This window comes from Engystomops pustulosus, chromosome 2 (genome assembly GCF_040894005.1).
Source record: "Engystomops pustulosus chromosome 2, aEngPut4.maternal, whole genome shotgun sequence".
NCBI classification, from domain to species: Eukaryota; Metazoa; Chordata; class Amphibia; order Anura; family Leptodactylidae; genus Engystomops; species Engystomops pustulosus.
In genome coordinates, this window is record NC_092412.1 from 130,485,766 (window position 1) to 130,504,256 (window position 18,491).

At 37.6% G+C, this 18,491-nt stretch overlaps 1 protein-coding gene across 7 annotated transcripts in view; it reads left to right on the plus strand.

Annotated features, from left to right (window-relative positions):
* The window catches only part of BCAS3 (BCAS3 microtubule associated cell migration factor), an 818,800-nt gene that overhangs the window by 470,781 nt on the left and 329,528 nt on the right, over positions 1 to 18,491 (plus strand). The window lies entirely within an intron of this gene.

Consider the following 18,491-nt stretch of genomic DNA (forward strand, 5'->3'; position numbering starts at 1 on the left):
GTGTGATTAATTTGATCCAGGAAATAATCTTTTGTGCTTCATTGATAAAAATATAAGTTTGCATAACAAGTAACCTAAAACAGATATTCTGTATTTCTCCCCCCCCCCCCCCTCACATATAGGTACAGTACATACATGTGAATATATAATTTAATTTTAAACACTATGAATACCTTTAAAAGTTGATTTGCAGCCTTTTATTTTTTACAATTCACAATATAACATAAGAAGTAGTACTCATACTAATCCCCAGATACTAACATGAGTTTACTGGTCTCTGTTCTTCTGGCGACATGGAAATCATAGCAACATGATATAGGACCGCTCCAACAAATCACTGGTCACACTGCAGTAATGACACATCATTGGTACAGCAAGTGATTAGCAGCAGTGGTCACATGTGGACACACCACATGATCTACTGAACTCTATTACTCTTTTTTGTTATTTTTTTGACCATTAAAAAAAAAGATTGTGGTTGAAAAAAACATTAATCTGGCACCAAGTTGTCCTGAAATTATATGCTTGGTTATTGTTTGCAATGGCTAATAAAACATCTCAGTAATGGCCCTTGTCTTTCCTGAGTAAACAATAGGGGAATGTTACCATAGGATTCTTTACAATCGGGCACATGTATCATAAGTGTGGGGGGTTTTTTGCTTTTCAGATGTATCTTAGCAGATTTTTCTCATTAATAAAAGTGGTTTTTGGTCTTCAGTGAATTTGTGACTTTTTGAAACAAAAGTTGCTAAAAGTATCCAAAAGTCACAAACAGCTCCAAGCTAATTTCTACACCTGGTCAGGGGTGACTTTTTTGCACACTAGATAGTGTTTTACTATGAAGGGAGACTGTCATAGACACAAAAAAGTTGCAAATGGACACATGCATCATGAAAAGTCACAAAATTAAAGATATACTCTTCCCAAAGGAGCCATAGAAAATTCCATATATTTCAATTGCAACATTTTATACTTACTAATACTGCATCTTGTGGAAGCACTATACATCATTATTATTTCTAGAGCTGTTGTACATTTTACAGGAATGTATCCTGGAAATGTGTTATATAAGTGTTCAAAATCTTCCATACTCCAATCATGGTGCAAGTAACTTGAAATGGGGTAAGATGAACCAACAATGTAACTCAACAGCTCAATAGCAGTGTTCAGTAGGACACCCTTTAAGAGCATATTTTATGAAAGGCCAATGTTCATTATAAAAGATTATATTGTAGTGTCCATAGCTGTATAAAACACCTTGCAACCTTTCTTTTTTCCTTTCAGGACCTGTGAACTAACACATTTGTATAGTATAAAGTATGAATGTACATCAGAAAGCCCCTCGTTTATCTGCTGGTTTCTTATTACTAGCGATTATAGGGCCTTAGGATTTCTGGCGTTCCATAACCTTTAGGCAGCCCCTGCATGAGCAGCTATAACCAGTGCTTGAGGGTCATTACAGGTACAGCAGTGAAATCAATCTGGTCCTGAATCCTTGACCTGAGCCTGTAATTACCTGAATGGAATAAAGGCTGCTTGTGTTGTTATAGATAGTGCTTGTTTTCAGACTTGACATGCGTGGGATCAATCTGTTAAGGAAGGATATTACTCTTTTTGTATTTCTTATAACAGGCAACAATAGATACAGCTATGGCTATCAATCCAGGTTCAAGTTTTTGTTGCTTGGACACATTTAATTGTACGTTTAATGGTGTATAGCTGTGACCAAAAAATATAGCGCATTAATGCGAGCCGTAATAGACAGCATTTGCAACAGTATTAACCCCTTAAGGATGCAGGGTTTTCTCGCTCTCCGCCTTCAAAAATCCATAACTTTTTCATTTTTACGTGTACAGACCTGTGTGAGGTCTTTCCCGTAATGTTATTTATTTTAACATGCCGTGTACTGCGAAGCTGAAAAAATTTCCAAATGTAGAATTTCTTGTGGGCTCAGTTTTTACGACTTTGACTGTACGCTCCAAATAACACCTCAGCTTTATTCTTTGGTTCGTTGCGATCGCGGTGATACCAAATTTATATAGGTTTTATTGTGTTTTAATACATTTTCAAAAATTAAACGAATGTGTACAAAAAGGAAAAAAAAAGTTTTGCCATCTTATGAAGCTAATAACTTTTTCATACTTTGGCGCACAGAGCTGTGTGAGGTGTCATTTTTTGCGAAATGAGCCGACGTTTGCATTGCTACCATTTTGAAGACTGTGCGACATTTTCATCATTTTTTATTCCATTTTTTATGTGATGTAAAAAGGTGTAAAAGTCGCATTTCGGACATTTGGGCGCCATTTCCCTTCTCGGAGGTCACCGCCGGCCGTAACCGTTTTTATATTTTGATAGATCGGGCATTTTGGGACGCAGCAATGCCTAATGTGTCTGTGATTTTTACTGTTTATTATGTTTTATATCAATTCTAGCAAAAGGGGGTGATTTGAATTTTTAATATTTTATTAAATTTTTTTTTTTTAACTTTTTTTAAACTTTTTTTTTTCACTATATCTTAGACCATCTAGGGTACATTAACCCTAGATGGTCAGATTGCTCCTACCATATACTGCAATACTTCTGTATTGCAATATATGGCATTTTTGCAGCTCATTCAATACAATGAGCCACTGGCTCATTGTAACGAATCTACAGAAGCCATTAAGCCTCGGGTCAAACAAAGACCTGAGACTACCATGGCAACCGATCGCCGCCGCGCCGCCGGGTTAATAGCCGCGATCGGTGCAAGCACTGACCGTGGTTATTAGCGGTGGGGGTTTGCTTCAATATGCAACAACCCCCATCTCTGTATGAAGAGGACTCAGCCCGTGAGCCCTCTTCATACATTCTCTATACCTCTGCGCCGTAGAGCTACGGCGCAGAGCGTTAAGGGGTTAAACTTTAATATTATATTAAAAAAATAAACATTCACCTCATAGGAAACTATGGTATGATGTAATCCAAAAAACATGATTACACAGATTTTTTCGGATGTTTAAAAATTTTTCCTTGCAATAGAAATTTTCCTAAAATTTCAGAATCATTCATTTCAGTCCCTCGAAACTCCAGCAGCAACATTCTGCTTGTTCCCACCAGTCTTTGTTTACTTGTCTTGCAGTGATCATGAACATCCATGTGACTGCTGGGACCAGTCGCTGGTACAGCACAACCAAAGCTCACAAAACAAACTTTTCACAGTCTCCTCACTAAAACAACAAATGTAAAGTTAACACTTTCACTAATTATTTGAATTGTTCTGCTCCATTTAGAAATGTAAAATAGTGAATATCAGCAGTGCCCAAAATATCCCTTGGACTATAGTAAGGTCTGTAGGGCCTTGGCTGACCTATTTTTCAGTCCTTTGTGTCATTAGCACACTTTGTACTGCATAGTACCAGGTGATCGGTTCAGCTTGGGTCATTCACTTACGGTTCCACTTTTCCACAGTACATTCTTCTGATGACACATTGGCCCACACAGTGCAAACGCCCCTTTTAGTACAGAATTTTGTATCACATCGGGTATAGTGCAGCAATGACATCTTATAAATACACGTGCAAGTGGTTTGCACCAAATAGAATGTACAGAATCAAGAACAGGTGCAGGGGCTTTTTGACTTATGGAAATTGACCCTTTCAGGGCTTTTCATTTTTGCATTTCTGTTTATTTCTGTTCAATAAGTTTATTCAGATAAAACATTATAAACAGCATATAGGAACATATACAGTCAAACATGTTATACAGAATAGCTTGCATGCTTGTATTTTCCAAATTGCAAAGATGACACATTGAAAAAACACGAGCAAGTATTGTGACATATATAGTAATGCAATGACTGTCCCGAACAAAGGGGGAGAATGGACAACTAAACTAAACACCTATCCAAATCTAAACCAGTAAAACAGAAACCTGACATTTGGGGCATGCTTTGTACACTGAAATTTATCCGTAGCAAGTTTGTGTATATTTACAGCCATTCTGATCACAACAGAAACCAGAAGATAAATATTGATTTCTGTTGTGTTTTTCAGCAGCCATTTTTCTGTTGCCAACCCACTCCTGGTGTCTCGGAGCCTAGATAACATATCGCGGTGTGTTGGGTTATGAAAGAACTAATATCAAATATTTAAATAGTTCAATGGAAATAATGTATTGCCCTGTCAACCATCAACAGTGATTGTTTAGCTTTCAATGCAGGAGACCCCTGCTGATTGTTTCTATAAAGTAGCATCCTCCTCCTCCACCTATACAAGTGGATCTGCCTGGTACTACCAATCATGTGAACAGGGACCAATGCCTGTAATTTAATGCAAGCTTGAGTGAATAACTCCATTATTTGGAGAAAATGAAACCTAGAAATTATATTCTGTAAAGTGTCCCTTCTTTCTACTTGTTGGATAGCTTTTTGTATATTGTGTACTCCTGCGGCATTAATAGAGTTAATTACCTGTGATTACACAACATTTCACTCTTGGTAACAGATTGTCAAATCAGCAGCTGGAACAAAAGTACAAACTGAGTTCTTGCTTCATGTCACACATATAATAGTCGTTTTTCATGCTATTAAGTGCTTTTGAACACTACCTAGAGAAAGTGTTGATTGTAATTGGACCTGACACTTAGGTCTTGCATCATGAAGCTGCACATAGAACCAGGGTTTCCCTTGGGTGCTCAGGAATACAATATTTACTCAACAGAAGATTTAAGAGCTGCTAATCACTGAGTGGAATGTTATAGAACAGTGAGTCCCAATGTTCCTGAAAATCTCCCAGAATTCTGATTTTCATTGAGGCCATTTACTATATTGCCATGTTATTAGAATAGGAGCAGCATACATATATACATACACCAACCAACCCCCTCCCCCCCCCAATAAAAAATAGCTAATTTAGAATAATCACACCTATATCTGCAATATTTAAGTGCAAAAGTTTTTTCTAATGGAATGCTTTACAGTTTCATCGGTGGATGTATGGGCTATTTATGGCTCACTCCCTTCAATTACTTTATATGGTAGCTTAAATGACAAGCAGCCATTTCAAGTTTTGTTCATATTTTAATAAATTAAAATTAGAATGAACAAATTACAGTAAAATAAATTATACCCACAGTACATTATATAATAAATTAAACCCACCTTGGGTTAAAACACTGCCCCCCCCCATTTTTTTTTGGGGGGGGGGGGTCTAAAAATAAGTTAAAAAAACAATACAAACCTAAAAGTTTAAATCACCCCCCTTTCCTTAGAACTTATTAGATAACCCTGTATCCGAAAAGTCCTGATGTATCAAAATATAATAACGGTTATTCCAGGTGGTGAATCCTTTAATGGAAAATAGCACCCAAATGTCCGAACCGCCACCTTTTTGCACTTTTGCAACTCATAAATATTTGAATAAAAAGTTGTCAAAGTATGCAAAATGACAGCAAATAAAATGTCTTCTGTTCCCGTAAAACTAAATTAGATCATACACAAGTGTGTATGCTTTAGTATGAAAAAGGTATTGATGTAAGATCATGGCGAACTGAAGACATATGTTTTCAAACAATAGGTTTGAATTTTTTTAAATCTATTAACCCCTTACCGAAGGAAAACCAATGGAATGGGTTTGCTCACTAAAAAAATACATACATTTGCCACAAATAAGCAAATGCAACAATTTGACAGAAAGCTGCAGTGATATAACCCTCCCAGTATATTCAAGTAAAATCTTATAAACGAACATTAATATAATTATAGGGTTTAGTACAGAGTACATAAGAGCTGTAAAGACAACCGTATCACATCCCAAATGACCATTCCTTGTACAAAGTCTACAGCCGCTGCTGGATACTATATGGAAGTAAACCTTGCAGCTTTAAAGGAGATTTTCAGTAGTTCTGCAGGTTCTTACCTGCACTCTACAGTGTTTCCCTTAGCGTTTCCATGTGTTAGGAGACACACACGAGTAGTGGAGTACAGCAGGGTCCAAAACCAGTGCTGTCAAAAAACAATGAATATAATTTTGTTAGGTGTCTAGCCCTTTATAAAAATGTAAATCAAGGAAAAATCACTTAAAGCCTTATCCTAAAAGATCTCCCTATTTTCAGACCATTTCCACAAATTCAGGGAAATATTCCACATGTCAAGTATCTGAAGGTCACTTCGGTTTCATGCAAATAAATACAATAGTTTAAGAAGTGTTATGACATATTCCATATATTTCTGTTAGATTGTATATACACATACGTGAATGTTTACAGCTATGTGAACAGATTGTAAAAAATGTCACAGAAAAAAAACTGTGTAGCTGTGAGATTTCTTAAACAACATACAACAACACTTTCTCAGATTAGGCACGCAAGGCATGTCTGAATTTTTGACAATACTAGTCCACAAAAGGGTCCCCGTGGAATCCTAAGTGTGTCATGGCGACTTCTTTAATATGAGAAGCTATCAAACAAGCGTCTATAAGAAGCTGGATGGAGCACTGCATAATCTACTTCATACCAATGTACCAATTACCATCAATGTAATATTCTTTAATAACAGAGGGAATTAAATGTTAAAATGTCATGAAACCACAATACACAGAGTGCCAGATGTTACCCAGGCAGATATGCAAGAAAGCGACATCAACGCATCTAGCTGTTCGATGTTATTGTCCTTAATAAAGGTGACAACTCTTGCGTTTTTCATCTGCTATCATATTGTATATATTTTTTAAAGCGGCTGTATGGTTTATAGTCTCTAGATGCCTTATTTTAATGCTAAGTAGAGTAGACAGTTTAGTGATGTGGAAGACCATTATCTCACCTTTGTGCATTTAAACGACAGTCACTTGCCTTTCCCTTTTTCATAATACATTGACTGCGTTACAGCTGAGGAACTTTTTAACACCTATTGGAAGCATTAAATAACTAGATATGCCATGGTGATGATGGCTCTTTTAAATATGTATGAAGATAAAGCAAAAATAGCCAATTTTTCTATTCCACTAACTCTGAGTGCACTCATCCAAAAGTTTAAAAATGCCAACTTGGGTCATCATTGGACACATTTTTCTGTGTTCATTCTACTGCCTACTATTTGATGATCTTTTCTACGTATGTGTTGCATATTTTCACAGCTACTTTGAAGTCTTAAATATCTAAGAATATTTAACAAGAGCAGAAATACTTTGCAAACCTTACTAGCCCAAGCTAAATTCAGTGTATTAATAGACTAGATAAAAAGGAGATTTCCAAAATCCTAAATCATTGGGAAAAGAAGCAATGGTATTAAATATGAAATAGAAACATTGGGGCTCATTTACTAAGGGCCCCGCGAACTCCACTTTTGTCGGACATCCCAACGATTTCCGTTTTGTACCGCTGGGACAGGGATTCAAAAGGGATTTTTGACACACGTGAATGGATTTTGGCACAATTGCGCCGGCTTTCATGCGACACAAATCAGGGGAGGGCCGTTGGACGATCCGACTTATTCAGACAAACTGCGGGATTTAACTTAAAAATTGTGTCGCAAGCCATGCACTTACATACACCTGGAAGAAGAAGGTGAACTCCGGCGGACCACAGGATGGAAACATGCGCCACATTACGTCTTTCCATCCTGCTCCTTTCTGCTGAGCGATGTATATGCCCAGCGGAGGCCATGGGGATGGATACAATGCATTGCATCCTTGCCCCAGCCACCAGTGAACAAAGGGCTCTTGGAGGTCCATATAAGGAAAGTGACATCACAGGGGGAAACACCCTTAACATTGGCAGCAGACAATCATGGTCTGCTGCAGATATTGAATCCTCCTCCCGCTTTCAGGGGTAGGGGGGGAATAGGACATTGTATCCCACAGTAGGTCCATACAGTATCCTTTCATGTTCCCATGACGTATCCTTACAGTGGACTGCAAAAAACACAGTGTGAACCCAGCCTATGAAAACATTAAAGGTAGTGGCTCCTTATGTTATTTTATACCTTGCCTATCTTTTCTCCATTTTTCGATGGTTTTAGCAGTGGTTTTAATGGTAGGGTAATACTGAAAAAAATTTGTAAATCATTTATTTACAAAAGGAAGTATAGTAGTTAACTTGAAAGAATGTAAAAGACATGTTAAGTGTACACTTCCAACAAGTATAATGATTTTTTATCAATTCATAAGGTTTGACTCATGAGAAAGCCTGTTATACTATATCAACACATGGTGTAATTTCAGCAACAATGACAAAATTTTATTGGACATATTAGTATGTCACCTGCCGGGTGCGGGTGCATGGAGAAGGCTCACAGGCTGAGCCCTCTCCATAGCCGATTAAGCCTATGCTGCATATTACAGTAAAGGCTTACCGGTAACACCCACGATCGATGCTAGCTTAAAATGTCACCGCATGGGCAATTGTAATTTGTTACGCAGAACAATAAAAAAGTTACAGATTTTTGAAGATGGGGAGTGAAAAATTAGAAAGAGCTGCAGCGGTAAGGGGTTAATTACTGCTAGATTTTAATGACTTTTTTTGAATTCTTTTTGGTAATAACTGCGGCAAGGTCATTTAGCCAGTGGTCAGTATTTCCTATAAAAAGATTTTCTTCACCTTTGTTGATATTGTTACAATGTTAAGTCTGGTACAGTACTAAAATCAATGTATTATTTTAACACAATTTACAGTCTATGGCCATGAAATCACTTTAATTATTTGATGCTCCTATGATTTGTCAAGTATTTAATGAACCAGATCTATGTCCCAACAAAACAATAAGCTCTATCAATTAACATATGTTATGATGATTAAGCATCATTTTTCTCAGTTTTATTTAACAACTAGAGTATTGAAATAATTCTGGAAGTAAAGAAATCTCAAGCTTCTTAACAGCTTTTTTTGCCGAGCAGTCACAGGTGTGGAGTTGCTGCAGGTAATTTCCTGCACTGCATTTGTGCAGATAATTTTCAGTGTCGGAAGATGGTATCACCTCACCTGGCCTTTCTCAGTGACAGAGAAATCCTTTGTTTATTCATTTAGTAGAGAGATTAACCCTAATGAATATGGCTTCCTGGAAACAGATACAGGTGACAATAGCAAAGAGAGTGGTCTGAGGAGCGAGTGTGTGTGTATGGAGGAGGGGGGAGTGGGGTACATTGCCATTTCTTTCTTCACTTACAAATAACAGCTTTCTTTAGAGCAGACTTTTGTCAATCAAGAAAGAACGCAAAAATGTAATGTGATTTTTTTTTCATTGTAATTTGTACTACCATTTACTTGCATGAGAATTTTGTACAAGTCATTTCTACATGTGAATATTTGTTTAGTCTACTCTTTGCTGATATGTTGATAAAGGATTGTATCTACTGTATCATTTTGTAAGATTAATTTTAAGGTGTTAAAAATTAAAGGCGTTTATCAGGAAGCGGTATAGGGAAAGCAAAAATAAAGCGTACTTACCCTGCTTGGACCTCCTCAATTAAATCTCTTTAATTATTTGATGCTCTTATTATTGCATTGTGGCAATCAACTGCTCCTTGGGCCCTAAGGGTCATAGGTTTCAGAACTCTTTGTAGCCCTAGTAAAATAGAACAAGAAATGTCCCTGGGGCTTGTTAACAGGGCCGTCTCCAGGTTTCAGTAGGCCCCTGGACGACTAAGCCTCAGTAGGCCCCTTTGTAGTGAACTTAAGTGGCAGTATTAAAAATTCGGAAACTGAAACAGTCTCCTATACCCTAAAATAATCCCTTGTTTATCATAGCAAACAGCCCCTCATGGTTATTTTATATACAGCCCCCATTGGTTATTTTATATAAGCCCCCCTCAAACCTTATGGATTAATTATGTACAGCCTTATGTGGGCCCCCTGAGCAGCTCTGTGGGCCCCGGAACTTGCCCAGGTATGGCCAGTGCTGACGCCGGCCCTGCTTGTTAAGGCCACATATTAAACGTAGTAAGCAATTTGATTGGGCCACAAATGCCAAGGAACAGATGGTGCTGAAACTGTAAAAACGGAAAATCTCTTTAAACATTGATATCATATTCTTAGAATAGTGATTCCAAACCATTTTACTATTTTTTGGTCATTGGGTGATCGTTGGACCAGTCACTCGTAAGAACAATGATGTGATGCTCCAACAATGAGTGTAGTATAATGACAAAACACAAGTATGGCACTGAACCCTAATGTTTGTTCCAGTAAATGATCCATCCCATCAGATCAATACTTTTATTTTTAATTAAAGCCGAAATTTTATTGTTATTGACATATTGATACTGTCGTATATGTTTTCTAAGTAGTTATATTTTTATAAAGGTGCTATTGATATGCAATTCTAAATAGATGTTTGTAACAATCCATCCAATTCACACTGGCAGAGAAGAGTTATCCAACATCCAGGTGCCACTTGTGGAGACCTGGAATCAACGGGTACAATTGTTTCAAATACTACAATAAGTAATGCACTCAGCCTTCGTGCCCTTTTTGCAAGCAAACTACGGAAGTCTACATTCCTCAACAAAAAGTGGGTTCAAGTGCTTAAGTTTGCTTAAAATTTAGACAAGCCTGTGAGGGGACTGGTGCATTGTGCCTCTATCTCAACATTCCCTCTGCTGGTGCGTGGCATGCTGAATTTAGTAAGGATTTCTGACCTACTAGTAAATCAGGCACATCACTGTATTCTGGCGCAAGCTATAGTAAATATATCGTATAGTGCCCTGCCTCAGCAACTTTTAAGAAAGGTGGTATGAGGGGCGGAAACCATCAAAAAGTTACAAAACTGGTTTACAAGGCAAGATAAATCTGCACTAATGTTTCCAAAAACACAACCAATGAAAATCTCAATTGGTTTCAGAGACGGAAAACAAAGCTGCTAGAATGGCCCAGCACTAATTGTGAGTGTTACCAATGGGTGTTTGTTGCAATATTCAGTAAGCAAGCGGTCTGTAAGGTGAGGACTGAGCCTTTGAGCCCTCTCCATACTCCCATAATGGCCTTGTAATGTACTAGTAGGTCAAAAGTTGTCAAAGGACACCTGTCATCAGGTCTAGTCCATTCATACATTAATTATTGTAAAATTATCTGTTCTTTATTGTGTAAATGAGGTTGGGCACATGGAGAGAGACAGTAATGTCACCCCTGTTACCCCTCCCCTCTCCTCCTCCTGCTCATGTCTGTGTGTAATGTATAGTAAAGCATTGCTATTGTCTGTGCTTTACCTGCTGATATGCTCTCCCTCCTAATACACATGTGTGAGACACAGACCTCAGCTACACAAGTACCTGACATGTTCTGCTATAACATGGCTGCCTGGAGCTGTTGTATCTCTCCAATACACGCACAGGCTGCAGGGGGCATGGCCTCCAGCACCAGGAAGCACATGGAGGAGGCATTACACCATTATACCTCACATCATTATACAGGCTATCAGTTATGTTTATAGGAGTTTCTCATACATACACACAGGCTGCAGGGGGCGTGGCCACCAACAACAGGAAGCACATAGAGAAGCCAGCATCATCATACAAGCTGTCAGTCATGCACTGGGGGTGTGGCTGTGCCTCCCACTCATGAATAAGCTGGACAGCTGAATATGATAATGACTCATTGGACATCTCTCAGGTCATTCGCTAATAGTTTGATTGTACAGGCATGTATAGGGACAATGAAGAAATGGGGGCAATGCTTTCTAATGGCAGTTTATGAAAATATATTTAGTTTCGGGGATTAATTTGCCTGACGGGTTCTCTTTAAGGCGCTAAAGCATTATAGGGGGATTCGGAACACCCACCTAATGTTAGCCAGTGCAAATGCGAAACAATAGCATAAAGCATCAATACGATCCGATACAACTGTATTGATCCCCGGGGGGGGGGGGGGAGAATGACTTCGTACACAGTGCTCAAGCTTAGCATGAACCACAGTTAGGGGTACGGTTACAAATGGTTACAATCAATACTATACAAACAGAGGACCATGAACTAGACAGTTTATGCTTGTTGCTTGCTTTATCCTTGCTAATTACATTGTTACAAGCATACACAAATACACAGCACTGTTCAGGGTCAGGGTCCAGTGGTGTTGGTGCGTGTTGGTGCTTTAAGCTGTCATATGTGACAACCACCTGTACAGTGTACAGTGTATATCCCCCCTCTAGCACTACTACACCGGTGACAAGAAACATAAAAATTGCCACTGCTGGTGGGGCGCTGCTGGTGGAATCCTCCGGGTTGGTGATCCTCCGGCCTATTGATTTCTATTCAACCAGGGGAGAATGTTCTATGGTCACCCAGACCTTTTGTTGATTTTTGCGACACCAGTGTACAATCATCGTGAGGTGTGCGACCTGATAGTATAACTCCATCAGGAAGGGCAATCAACCATGGGATTTTAGAAATATATTTGGTTAGAAATTTGGTGACTCCATACGTCATGGCCCACGAAAAATGTATCCAAATGAATAACAGATACAAAAGGTAATTTCAATGTTAGTTTTACTCATCCAGCTATTAGTGGCAGTTTCCATCAAAACCAGTTAACCATTTTTTAGGATTGGGTCAAAAATGGAATATCCATATTATATTTCCATAATGTATTTGCAATTTTAGGAGATGCTGCTATGTTTTGGGGTTGCTATGTTCTAGTGTATAGAGTAGTAACAAGTTTTCAAAAAATCATCCTATTAAATATGTAAATATATTGAAAATATTATGAGAGTTTGGACATGTCCAAAAGGGATAAATTAATATGTTTTTTTCACCATATAAGGGTGTGTGGGCTTATTTTGGCAGGTTCAGTTTAGATTTTTAATGGCACCATTTTTGGATACCTAGATTTTTTTTTATAATAGGCCTTTGCTATACCAAACAATAGATAAAGATTGTAGCTTCTCAATAGTAGTGTACATAGGGTCTTCCCTTAAACCTTTTACGTCTGTATTCACACAGGAAACACTACAATACAGCGGGTAACTTCAATACTAAACATGTATCTAAAGCATCAGTCCATATTTACATATGTCACAGTAGACAACAGGTCACACAGTGATGTATCACAGCTTCACCCTTGTGTAGGGCAGTAATCAGGTACACATAGTCCTTTTTTCTTTGGCTCATGGCCATAAAAGTTTATTGGGGCATACCAAACAAGCAGAGTAGCTCCACTAGGTGTGAATATAGAATTTTTTTTTAAAACCCCTTATTTCATTTTAGTATTTTTTTTGTGACTTTCACACTGGAGACTGCTAACTTTCTACACTTATATATCAAGTTATCATTTTTTTTAAATTTTACTTTTGGCTTAGTGTGTAGTGTTTATATATATATATATATATATATATATATATATCCATGGAAAATAAAAGAACTACTACAAAAAAGGTCTGTGAAAAGTTATAAAACTTTATTTAAAAAATCTGTCATTTTCCAGTGACCCATTCCCTCCTTGACATTTCCCATTACATCACAATAATTTTACCTTTTATTTTAGATTGATTTGTCAGCATTTTTAATGGTATACAATGTTTGCATACAACTTATTTTGCAGTGTACATTATGTATCTGTTCATGTTGATTACATGTTGTTTGGCACATATGTTCTGCATTTGTTCTAAGTGCCGTAATACATGTACCCCATACTAGGACTCAGTGCCCACCACCCCCTCCTCAAATCCTACTTGAGCTGCAGACAGGAAATCACAAGTAGCATCAGCTATTTTGCTACATTTTTAGGAAGGAAAAGTTTCTCACATTTTTCTGTGAATGTTAGGACAGATACATTATTCCCTAGACACAAATGTGCAGGCACAGATGGGAAAATCTCTGAACTTCAACCCAGACTTTCCAGAATTTTATCATTCTTAATTTTCTCTTAGAAGGTAAAAATACCTTTTTTATACTTTTTTATGCTATTCAACCTAAATATTAAATATTTCTAGAACTTAACCCCTTGCCGCATTTAGACATTCCTGTACTTCCTGTAGCGGTGGGGGGAGTATGAAGCGGGCTCACGGGCTGAGTCCTCTTCATACTCAGCGGGTGTTTGCTGCACAATGGAGCAAACACCCGTCACTAAAAATTCACCCCCTTTCCCTAGAACTGATGTAAATAAGCAGTAAATATCATAAACATGTTATGTATCGCCGCATCCCCAAATGTCCGGTTTATCAAAATACAATAACATTTTTCCCGGCATTTAACCCTGTATGAAAACATTATAAAACTTATAGAAATTTGGTAACTGTGTCATCTTAATGACCCAAAGAATTAAGTAGACATGTAATTTGGGGCGCACAGTGAAAGCTGTAAAATACAAGCCCACAAGAAAATGGTGCTAATGCGTTTTTTCATAATTTTCACTGTATTTGGAATTTTTTCCCGCTTCCCAGTACACAGCATAGAATATTAAATACCCTCACTATGAAGTGCAATTTGTTACGCAGAAAACAATGCATCGCAGAGCTCTTCACGTGTAAAAATTAAAAAGTTATAGGTGCAGGGCACCAGTTTCCTGTGGGACTTTGCCCATTCTTTTCAGTGCAAACTGCTTGCACATGTTTTTAAGAAGTGTTCAAGACATATTTGTGTCGCAAATGACACATTTTTGTCACACGTGGCACGTTTGTGTTGCAGCTGCACTATACTGCAATATACTGCTACATTTATTTATTACTGCACTGAAAGGGGCCTTCTGGTGCACAGTTGGACTGAACTACATTTATCATCAAGGGGCGCCAGATTCATGAAGAACTTGCACCACAATTGAATCCATGTATTACAACGCAGGTATTGGCCCAAAAAAATATTTCCATTTAAAGAACTGGGATACAATAGGAAGGGAGATGAAAAATTATAAATGCGCCTATTTATAAATTATTAATAGGTGCTGGTCTATTTATTTGTATATCATAGATGAATGTAACCTATCCAGGGTTACTAAATTCAGGGGAAATACTGATAGATAATTTAGCTTTGTTTTATTGAAATAGCTGCAAGCCTCCACACATTGAACCCTAGAATTATAAATGATATTTTAAACAGCTGTAAATTGTGTTTATAATTGTTTGCTTTATATTTAGATCGCTCTGTCCCTCTTAAACATAATGTTGATATAACCTCTGACCGTTCATGCAATCACTAAAATATTTTGCAAGGGTGAGAATTATGTTTGCGTAATACAGCCTCCATTCACACTGTGTGGTAAGTGAGAAGGGTTACATTCTGATCATTTGTCAACGTTGCTCTTTATGACATTGAGTAAACTATTCACATAATGAAATCTTACTAAAAATTCTTATACATCTTTTTGCATCTATCTATTATGTGTTTGACAATCTACTCAGCCTTGACTTTAAAACCTGTGTCCCTAACATTGTTAAGGTCTCTTTCCTGCTACATTTACCCATTGAAGAACATATTTTACCAAGTGTACTTTGGTATCTGGTATCAAGATGTTAGAAACCGTATACGTTCTATAAGACCCAAAAACTTCAGTGTACAGAAGGCTTCCTTTAGTTATGGTTACATTATCAATAGCAGAAAAAAGTGGGCTGCTGGGCTATTGTTTTGTTTTTAATAGGAAGGAACAAAACTTGCTAAACACAAATGTGAACTCAGCCTAAGTTGTGTTAAGGAGAGTGCACTGGTTTCGGACGCCATCTTGCGTACTGTCGGCCATTTTAGATACAGTGGCCATCTTGGACCAAGAGAACCACACAGCTGCCATTTTGAATAATCAAGTGGCCATTTTAAGTATTAGTGGTTTTGAAATAAACAGGGTGATTTGAGTGCAGCTGAAGACCGTGTCTGTGTCTTGGGTTTGTTCTCTCCTCCAGGTACCGGGAGCCATGAAAGAATCATGGAGTGATTAACAGCTTCTCTTCCCCATTGCCCAACTCCCCAACTCATGTGCAGTAAGATTGCAGGATTCAGATGAATCATCATGGCTGCTGGGGCCCTTACTATTTAAATGATGATAAGAGCTGAATAGCATGAGACAGTTGGAACAATACATTGGAGTACTAAAGCACTACATTGTATATTTCCTGTGCCCCAGATCATGACTGTTCACAGTACTGAATTGGAAAATGAGAGCATGGAGTTTTCTGACTGGCTGGCAGGGATTGAATTCCCAATCTGATCTGCTGCATTATCACTATGTAACTGTAACTAAGGGATTGTACTTACGTTATATCAAAAAAATCCTAATAGCAACAAGCACTTGAAAGGATAATCAGCTGACCTATTAACTTCTGACATTTGGTGCTCAAAATTACTATCCATCACTTAAACCTTAAAAGATGGATAGAAAGTGGCATAACCTGCATCTGTGATCTATAGGCAAATAGTCAAGTTAGAACCTTAGAATCATTAGCCCAGATTTAGTAAAGCCCTGGTGCCAGTTTTCTGTCTGACTTTGCATATTGTTTTTAGTGCAAACTACTTGCATATGTATTTATAAAGTACTCACGATGCATGTATCGCATGCAACACATTTTTGTCACAAAATTCTCAACACAAAATTCTGCACTGAAAGGGGTGTTCTGCAGTGTCTGGCAGAATGGGGTTGCATGCCTTATGTTAATGGTACACAAAAAAAAAAAGGTTGGTCCCCTCTGCCTGAGCAGTGAAGGGGGCGCCAAATTAATGAAGAACATGTGCCACAATCTTATTCTATATAATATTTTTGGTAGGCTGCACTTTTTTAATGTGTTTATCCTGAATAGCAGTGCAATATTAAATTGTGAAAGATCTGACTTGATCTCTTTAATCAGGTCTTCCATATTATGTATTGTTACATTTTCTATGTTTGGCACTATTGTTATTCCCAAGTATCTTAGATGTTTAAATTAAGTACAGGCAGTTCCCTACTTAAGAACACCTGACTTACAGACATCCCCTTGTTACAAACGGACCTCTGGATGTTGGTAATTTACTGTACTTTATCCTTAGGCTACAATAAACAGCTGTAACAGTTATCACAGGTGTCTGCAATTAAGCTTTATTATTAATCCTGGTTTTTATGACTACCTAACATTTTTAAAATCCAATTGTCACCAAAAAAATTTCGGCTGGGGTAACAATTATAAACTATACATTTCCGGCCTACATACAAATTCGAATTAAGAACAAACTTACAGAACTTACAGAACTTATAAGCAAAGTGACCTGATATAACCCAGTGTTGATATTCTTACAGATTAAAGGAGACATCTGACATTTGTTCTCATTGTAATCAGTTAAGGTATCTTTACAGGTGACAATACGGTCTTCCGCATACATTGTGACTAAGTTCTTCCTAAAAGGAATTCCAATAATATTCTTATCAGTTTTCAGTGCTATAGCAAGGGAATCAATCAGAAAGATAGAAGGGTAACTCTTTCTGGTACCATTACGTATTTAAAATTATCTAGACAGAAAGCCTCCATATGCCACTTTCGGAGGGGGACTTATATTTTGCTAATGTTGCTTTTATATTCTTATATGGGCCCATGGAATTCATAGCAGTCCAGGACCCCATTGTATCCTGGCAAAGGCCTTTTCTGCATTCAATATGTATGAGTTCCATGATTTTTCTAGTGCGTCTTTGGGCTGTCTGCCAGGAAAAAAGCCCAACTGGTCCTGCAGAACCAGAATGCTCATTCCCTTTTTCATTCTAGCTGCAATTAACAAAGCAAAGACCTTAATGTCTCCATTAAGTAATAGATTGATCCTATACCCTTTAGGTTCAGATATTTCTTTGCCCTCCTTTGGAATTGTATAATCAATCCCTCTAACATCTCCCGGGGAAATGGTTTTTCCTGAGTTAACCCCAATGAAAGCTGTGAATAAATGTGGTGCCAATATGTCTTTAAATATTTGTAATATGTAAAATATCTTTATTATGTATCATTGAGCATTTGTATCCTACTGTTCATTTCTGTATTGCTTTAAAAAAAACCTCAATAACAAAAATGAGACAAAAAGACACGTTACGGTTGAATGTGAAACAGGACCACTCCATTGATTTAAAAGGACTTAAAAGAAATGGAAAATGTTACATCCAGGAGTATAACTCCTTTGCATGTATGAGTCTTTATGCATGTATAAAGGTTAGGCAGTGGACTTTCATATAATGTGACTGGCTCATTTTTCCAAAGCCTACGTAACCTATATACAAACATACGGCTGGATTCAGGTAGTATGTGTCAGCTTTGTAATAGCCGCCCGGAGATGTCTATTTCTTTTTTCACTTGAGTGGAAAGCCGAAAGCACAGCAGTCATTATGTGATTTTGTATTTTAAGTATTTTCATAATCCAGAATAAATTGGCCCACCCAAAGATTATGTCGTTATTATAAGGATGTGTTTATATAGTCTTTGGGTGAAAGATTGCAGAAGTCGAACCACTAGTTTTGAAAGCTGAGCCAGGCCAGGAAAAATCAGGATACAATTTGGCACTTATGGAGACTAAATGATTTCCTTTTTAGCTGCTGATTTCTACTGGGAAATGTATCCTTGGACAGAAAATTGCATCCGGAAAAATGTTTATGTAGTGTTT